General features: G+C 37.5%; 1 pseudogene; it reads right to left on the bottom strand.

Annotated features, from left to right (window-relative positions):
• Positions 1-264: 264 nt before the first annotated feature.
• On the bottom strand, positions 265-8,579 carry LOC139083026 (olfactory receptor 7A17-like; annotated as a pseudogene).
• Between the last annotated feature and the right edge of the window lie 363 nt (positions 8,580-8,942).

The raw sequence follows: 8,942 nt of genomic DNA, 5'->3' as shown, positions 1-8,942 counted from the left end.
TCTGATGACAATACAACATATCTATATTTTTTCTTGCCATATGAGGAAAGCTGTGTAAAATATTTCTGATACTCTCATACATGATTCCATACTCCCACCAAACCCACTACTTTTTCCACAGCATGCATTTCATTTATATTTTATGATATTCAAAAGAACATATATTTTTCATATTTATTTTTGAATAAGTATGTAACTGAATATTTTTATTTCTTCTATAACATCAAATGTGGTCTTTCAAAATTAACTGATACACTTTTCATTCTAAATTTGTAAAAATTTGAACAGTGGATAAATATAGAACAGAAGTTTAACATAAAATATTTCTAAAGAGAACCTTTTTGGCTTTTTAAAACTGAAACTTTTAGTGAGAGCTCCTAACTTCTCAAAGCATGAGTGGGGATCTTGCAAAAATTCATACCACCAGATCTTTTACCCAGTGGCATATTCAGATAATCCAAAATCTTCAGAAAGAAAATATTTTTGTAAATGAGATATATATGTACTTTTCTTGGTAAGGAAGACTGGTCCTGAGCTAGCATCTGTGCCAATCTTCCTCTATTTTGTATGTGGGACACTGCCACAGCATGGCTGACAAGCGATGTGTAGGTCCACACCCAGTATCTGAACCCAAGAACCCCAGACCACCAAACTGGAGCACGCAAACCTAATCACTATGCACCTGGGGCAGCCCCAATATATGACATATTTTAATGACATCATTTATTAAATTTACATCAGTTATAGCTATATAATCCCAATAAGTTATCTCAACATATTGCTGAAAATATGAATTTCACTCAATAATTTAGGATGTTGTTGTTAGTGCCATGGAGTAGATCCTGACTCCTAGCAACCCTGTGTACAGCAGACTGAACTCTGCCTGGTCTTTGTGCACCATCCTCTCCCCTTCTGGTGCTGTATCAGACAATGTTCTCCTTCTATTTATAGGGTTTTCATGGCCAATTTTATTGCAAGTGGGTGGTCAGGTCCTTCTTCCTGGTCTGTCTTAATGAAGAAGCTCCACTGAAACCCGTCCACCATGGGTGACCTTCCTGGGATCTAGATACTGGTGGCATAGCATTCAGCATAACAGTAACATGCGTCCACCGCTGTAAGACAACTGACAAATGGGTGGTGTGGCTCCCTGACTGGGAAATGGACCCAGGCCTATGGTGCTGAGAGTGACAAATCTTAAGCACTAGACCGCCAGCGCTGGCTAATTTAGGGTGAGTCTCAGCAATTTCCTATGCATATCCTGAATAAAATAATCATCTCTTCATGATTTTCTTGATGGCACCTTTTATTTGCTCAATTCTGAGACCATAGAAAATAGGGTTGAAGAGTTGGGGCATTGTGGAATAGAAAACAGAAAGGACGATGTCCCAGATGGTGGCAGAGATTGCAGGTGGCGTAGGTACATGTAAAATCATGAGCTAAAGAAGACAGACACCAGGAGGACGTGAGGGACACAAGTAGAAAAGGCCTTTGTTCTTTTACTCCAGGCTAAGTCCTCAAAACTGGCTCACATAATAAACTCACCCTAATTTTGATTTATAGATTGGTTATGGATTATTTTAATCAGTACATGCAAATTTGTGCCCTTCAATGGTCAGGGTTTTTTTTTTTAACGCATATTTGATAGTAAATACAGACTTTTAATAATGAATAAGCTGTCACATTATAAAAGTATTCTTATCACTAATTATTTATGTATGTGGCTTCTGGTGCAGTGGAGAAAATTTCACCCTCATTATCAAGATATTACCTGTAGATTTTTAATCATTGAAATAAAAATTCTTATGTTCTGGATATTTTTTGAGGTTCTTTAGCTAGAGGGAAAAACCAATAACTTGAGTGATTAAGAGCATGGCTTGGATTTCTTATCTGGATAAAATATGGCTTCATCAGTGTGTGAAGTGGGCATTTTATACTATAGACTCAGTCTCTCTATCTTTATCAAACTGAGAAGAATGTACTCTCTCTCATAGCACCTGGTCTGGATTAGATAACTCAATGTGTAAACACACTTAGGAAAGTGCCCAGAATATCATAAAAGCTCCTTAGATGTCCCCTATCACTTTCAGAAATATTGCTATTATTATTTTTGTGTTCCATTATTTTCAAGTCAGATATTATTGTCAGACATTATCTAAATAAAATTTATATACCAATAAAAATCTCTCAGGGGTACTATTGCATCCACTTTTCACAGAGAGCAAAAAGCCTGACCAAGTTTAACAGCTGCCACTTCATCATAACAAGCTGCCTCTCTTTGGTTCTCACACATGTGCTGCTTTCAACAGACAGCTGGGAGTTGGCCAATTTAATACCTCTATAGGTTTCCAAAAGAATGCCTCATACTTTTATAATGATGAGCTAATTATAATTTCCCCCATGTAAGTTTCATGTATGGTTATATAAGGCCTATGTAGCATGCGTCCAAAACATTTTTAAGCAGGACAAATTCTCCTATGAAAGCCACAGGACTTTGTCTCCAGAATAAGGAAATAGGAGGTTTGGGAAATACCATCACCACTTACGAAGCAGGTGAAGTTGAAGATATACTTCACCCAAGGTGTGTTTACTTCAGCTGTAAAAACAGGCTAATGATGTGAACTTGTTATGATCAATTTTAGCAAGATATGCACATACCCTGATTTATTCCTTGAGCCAGTAACTCAGTACCTATAGGCCAGGACTGTTGGGAGTAATAAATGAAAAAAGAAGCCATCACAAAACTACAAAAATAGAAATACATATTTTTACTCTTCCTCACCAAACTAATGTTTTCCCATTGTCTTGTGTAATAAGAAGTCGTGTGTGTGTGTGTGTGTGTATAGAATTGATTTAATACATAAGAGTAACACTTGGCTTTTCACACAAAATAATAATTTGCACTTTTTCCAGCCTGATTTGCCCCATGTGTTATGCACACCTTTTACCTTCAAATGTTTTCTTTTGTATCGATGAAGTTATTTCTGCACGTTTCATTTATTCTTCACAACGTCTGTCTGAAGTTACATTTGATGTCCCATATTATGTTCAGAAATAAGAAAACTGAGGCTAAGGGAGATTAAAGTTTTAACACTCACACAACAGAACTGTTAAACTTATTATGCACCTTTCAATTTATATAAAAAGGGAATATACGCTATGTACTTTTAATTTGTATATCTCTTTCAATCAGCAAGTTTTACACTTTAAATTCATGCAGTTTATTGTATGAAATTATATTCTAATAAGTTAGAGTTAGAAACTTCATACTGCATGCTTCAGAATTGAATCCAGAGCACAGGCAGCTGAGTCACACCTGGGAGATATGTCTTATAACTAAGATGAAAGCAAAGTGTCATGTACGGATATAGAACTGTGAAGTTAAATTAAGGGAATTTCCATTTGATAAACTATTTTTTGCATAAACTATGAGATTAGTCTACATATATAAATGGAGTAAACTATCATATGTTGATTGAAGAGAGAGAAGTGCAATACAGCTGAACACAGCATCATGGATGAGCTTTAGAAACACAAGGTAGAGAGTTGTGGCTGAATATAGACTCATGAGGAGCCCAGCAGAAATCAGAACTCCCCACCATACTATCTCATTAGATAACAAAGGCATTTTATTACCATTTGCTATAAGGTTGGCTTGGAATGCAGCAATAGCTAACTAAAGACAAGATTGAACAGAACAGAGGGCAATTATAATAATCTGCTTCTTATACTTTGAGGCACTTGTTCTGATATTTAAAGCTAGCATCCACGATTACTCTGTTGTTGAAGTTTATATCAGATAACTGTATTAAAATTCTACTCCACTGAGGCTTCTTTCCAGGCAAGCAGGAGAGGTTGGAAGGACATGCAAGTTTTGTGTAAAACTTGTGACTCTGAATCACATGGATGGAGAGGACTGCAAGTTCTCTAGAGAGTCTAGTTGACCATGAAGATATATGCATGTTATATAAAGGATGATATTGACATTGCTATTCATGGTCCATTTAGTGGTTATGACAAAATTTTTATTTTATTTAGAGTCATGGAAGGGGTATTAATTATAGGCAGCACTGACAATTTCCAAGATGAAAAGGAAGATAATCCACTAAAAAAGATTAAACCCACAGACCTATCCTCCATCCCAATGAAAAAACCTACTTACACATGGGCATCAATCTTCCAGACTTCAAGGTGTAGATGTGTAGCTGGAAAAAGAATTATTTTACTTAGTAATACAAAGTATAATTTAAAATTATTCTTTGTTTTATTTAAGCTGCACTCTGACTCAAAGGCCAAATTAAATCAATCTATTTATTCCAATTTATGTTTGCAGACTCCACTTGGAGTCATGTATTTGATAATCGTTTTGCCAGTTATTATGGTAGGCACTGTGGACACATATCTGAATAAGAGAACAGGATCCTAATAAGGAGAATAAAACTCAGTTACTGTCTATGAATCACGTTATATGTTAAAGTCTACATTATCAGGATAGGAAGTTAAGGTAGTGACATAAAAAGGTATGCCATACACAAATGTGAAAAACAGTGGCTTTTCACTTCCTCTTCTTATAAAATTATACAAATTGCCTTGGTTGTCAATTGCAGGTTTTTGTCATATGACAAATGCAACTTGTGACTATTCTTTCTGGAAAACAACAGAAACGTTACTTCAGATAATATGTCGTTAGAGAAGTAATTATTCTTAAGAAATCCATGCTGCCCCACGAAAGAAAAAGGAATTTCCAACAGTTACTAATACAAAGTTGGCAAACTTTTTGTTAAGCAGGAAAGTACAGATGGGAAAACCGCCTATATGTCAAACTAAGCAGAAAGCTTAAAAAGTGAGTTACTTAAATTGTATAAAATTTTGAAGTCAAAGAAATGGACACTCATGGAAAAAATAGAAGAAGCAAGTTCTACTTCCACCATCTGATCTAAGAATGGTGGAAGAAAACACTTTCTGGCCCTGAAACATTTAGTCCTGCAATCAAGGCCACTTCTTCAGACCCAGGACAATTAGTCCTTTTAGAGCTGCGGATGGCTCAAAGAATGTGTCCAGCGCCCCCTTTACGTCTTTATTCCTCAGACTGTAGATGAAGGGGCTCAGCATCGGTGTGACCACGGCGTACATTACTGAAGCTGTTGCATTGGGTGTGAGCTGTGGGTAGCAGCAGGGCTGAGCTACACTCCTAGGCTTGTACAATAAAATAAGAAGACAACTGAGAGGTGAGATGCACAGGTGAAAAAGGCTTTATACTTCCGCTGAGCTGATGAGATTCCACAAAAGGAGAAAATTATCTTAGAGTGTGAGTAAATTATGCCAGCAAGGGGACCACCAGCCAGGAGCACAGCCACAAAATGCATCACCATGTCATTGAGAAAAGTGTCAGAACAGGCATTTTGAACCACCTGAGTGAGTTCACAGAAAAATTGGGGGACTTCCAAGTCTGAACAGAAAGAAAGTCACAACACCATTAAGCTTTGTGACAAGGAATACAAGGCACTCATGATCCAGGACACCAGGACCACCAGTCTACAGAGCTGGGGGTTCATGACCATCATGTAGTGCAGGGGGTGGAAAATGGCTACAAACCAGCCATAGGCAATTACTGTCAGAAGAAAGTCATCTAGTCCTGCAAAGAATATGTAAAAATACACGTGGGTGATGCAGCCTTCATAGGTTATGCCTTTGCTCTGGGTCTGCATGTTCAGCAGCATCTTTGGGATGGTGGTGGAGGTGAAACAGGTGTCTACAAAGGACAGGCTGGAGAGGAAGAAGTACATGAGTGTGTGCAGGTGGGAGTCAGAGATGGTGGTCAGGATGATAAGCAGGTTTCCAAAAACAGTGATCAGATACATGGAGAGGAAAAGCTGAAATATGAAGGGCTGTAATTCCAGTTCCTCTGAAAGTCTGAGAAGAAGAATTTCTGAAAAATGTGTGTCATTCTTTGGCTTCACATTTTGGAAGTGACTACCAGGAAATAGAAAAAATAAATGACTAATTTTCACACAAGCAGGGACTAGTAACCTACCATAAATGCTACCTTTATATTTTATAATCATTAAATAAGTCTCAATATTTGGCGTATGGTCTGGTCTCCATTTGAGCATCCTTAATGCTATTTCTCATTAGGAATTCCTTTTCCACTGTCAACTTGTTCCACAAGCATAATGTATACTACTGTTTTATTAAGTATCTTTCATGAATTGAGGAATATATATCAAATATAGACCATCATCCAGGCACTGACCAGAGTATAGAATGCTGAAAAGCAAAAATCCCTACAATCTAGTGATAGAGAAAGAATATAATCAAATAAAAATAATAGTATAACATACCCGAGGGTGACAGATACTATGAAGAAAAGGAAGCATGTACAAAGAGCAGAGTGAATAGGGGTTTATTTTTTATTAGGAGTTCAGGCAAGACCTGAAAACAAGGTGACATTTGAACAGACGAGAAAGAGGAGTGACAAGGAGACACAAGCTTACCTGGGAAAGTGTGTGCCTGGCAGAAGGAACAGCCAGTGCAAAGACCTTGAGGAAGATGGTTGTTTTAGAGAATCAAGGCTCAAAATGAGAAAGAGTGTAGTTCTGGCCACTTTACAACCTTGATTAATTTACATCCTTTATGCCAAGCAAAAATAATAAAAGAGAAAAAAGAAATTTGTCCAAAAGGCAAAGGGAGTGATAAATTTATGGTGTGAAATACCTTACAGATTGAACACCCCAAGTGAAAAATGACCAAAGGAAATAAACCAGTAATTCCCAAAATGAGATATACAAAATACAACCAAAATTGGGTATTTCTAATACTAAACATTAGAAGACTCACTTTTTCTGTGCCTATTCTACATTTATTGGACCAGTTCGTTTTTATATGGTTGGGTAGAACATGAGGCAAGCCCCTTTATCATTTCTCTTATGTGGCGTCTTTTCTTTGTTTTTCTTGTACTTTGAGTATTGATCTCATTTTTGATCAATCCAATAGGCACACTATAATCCCAGCCATGGTCCTTAGCAAAGGCCCCCTCTGACTATGCCCTATAAAATCCTGCACTCAATAGGGCAATTCCATCCTTTACACTGAAGAACTTTCTTCAGATGATTTACCCCTGAGGACATTATGTCATACACACATTTATTTCACTGTACTCTGCCTTTGAAATTATATCACAAATATCAAATGAGCAAGAACTCATTTGGTTTCTTCATGTTTGTATTTTCACAAGTGTATGTAAATATATGTTCACTTATATAGCAACAAATTTAAGTGAATGTGAAGTTATGAAAAAAGGGCATGGTAGGGAGAACAAAACCAGGTTAAATAGAGTGATTTCAAACAACTATATTCAGAAAATTGAGTGGAGCATCAAAAAGTAAGCGAAAGAAGATATAAAGAAGCAATAGTTTAATGACATCTGCATGGATTAGTAATTAAATTCCCTAAGGCGTAGACATCAAAGTATATAATATAAACTGTTCCTGAGCATTGTGGCATATAGCAGACACTCAGTTAGTATCTATTGAAACAATCAGGACTTAGGCTTCAATACATAGCTACATTTAGTATATGGCAAGGTTGTATTTCAATTTATTTGGAAATACTGAATTGTTGAATAAATGTTGGCACAAATGGATATCTGCCTGGAAGAAAGTAAAGTTGTTCTCCTCCTTCAGTCATGTTACAAAAAAATCAAGGAGTTACCTACTCACTGTGGGAGTAACCAACACTTTTGAGTGAACATCTAAAGAAACTGTGTACTAACATCTACAAGTGGGCCAAATCATCTTAATTAAGGTAAGAAACTCAGATGTGTGAAGACAGACATAGTAACTAAATAAAAGTTAAAATATTTTAATGGCCAATATATTTTCCAAATATCTGTTGAGATACGTAAATTTTTAAAATTTATTTGAAAGGCTGATAATGGAACAACAACATGGATATACTATTTGGGCATATAAAATTATTAGGCCAATCAAAATGGTGACCAAATATACGACTCTTAAACTCAACTTGATACTAGTTTTGGGGAAACACTTAAAGAGCTGTCCTGTTGATTGAGCTTAAAACTTTTAAACAGATAGCAATGGGGTGCTCTAATTTTTCTGAGAGAAGTGAAAAGTGTTATAACTTCAGGGAAGCAATCTAAAGAATGGTATAAATGTTAAAAGTATAGATATTCTTTCTCTCAGACTGCGTCAATCTCAGCACTATTGACATTCTGGGCCAGATCATTCTCTGTCATGGAGTCTGTCCTCGGCATTTAGTTTCTTTAGAGAATCCCTGGTCTCCACTCACCTCTCCTCTGCGGGACAGCAAAATATTTCTACAAATATTACTCAATATAACTCACACACCACCTGGTGTCTCTGACTGCATGTGTAACACTCCCCGTGGCATCTCGGACATCGTGTGTCACACTCCCCCTGTCCTCTTTGACTTCATGTGTCACTCTCCCACTGGTATATCTGGCTTCGTGTGTACCACTCCTCCTCGTGTCCTTCACATCGTGCATAACACTCCCCCTTAGGTCTCTGACTTCGTTGTAACACTCCCCCTGGCATCTCTGACATCGTGTGTCACAGTCCCCGTGAAGACTCTGACATCATGTGTAACACTCCCTGTGGCATCTCTGACTTTGTGTATAACACTCGCCGTGGCGTCCCTGACTTCGTGTGTCAGACTCTACCTGTCGTCTCTGACAACGTGTGTCACATTCCCTGTGGTGTCACTGACTTCATTTGTAACACTCCCCCTGTCATCTCGGAATTCACGCATAACAGTCCCACTGGTCTCTCTGACATTGTGGGTAACACTCCCCCTGTTGTCTTTGACTTCGTGTGTAACACTCCCCTGTGGAGTCTCTGACTTTGTAACACTCTCCATGGCGTCTCCAACAAAGAGAGTCATTTTCCTGCTGGTGTCTCTGACTTCAT

The sequence above is a fragment of the Equus przewalskii genome, chromosome 4 (assembly GCF_037783145.1).
Source record: "Equus przewalskii isolate Varuska chromosome 4, EquPr2, whole genome shotgun sequence".
Lineage (NCBI taxonomy): Eukaryota > Metazoa > Chordata > Mammalia > Perissodactyla > Equidae > Equus > Equus przewalskii.
This window is presented reverse-complemented; position numbering and strand designations above follow the sequence as displayed.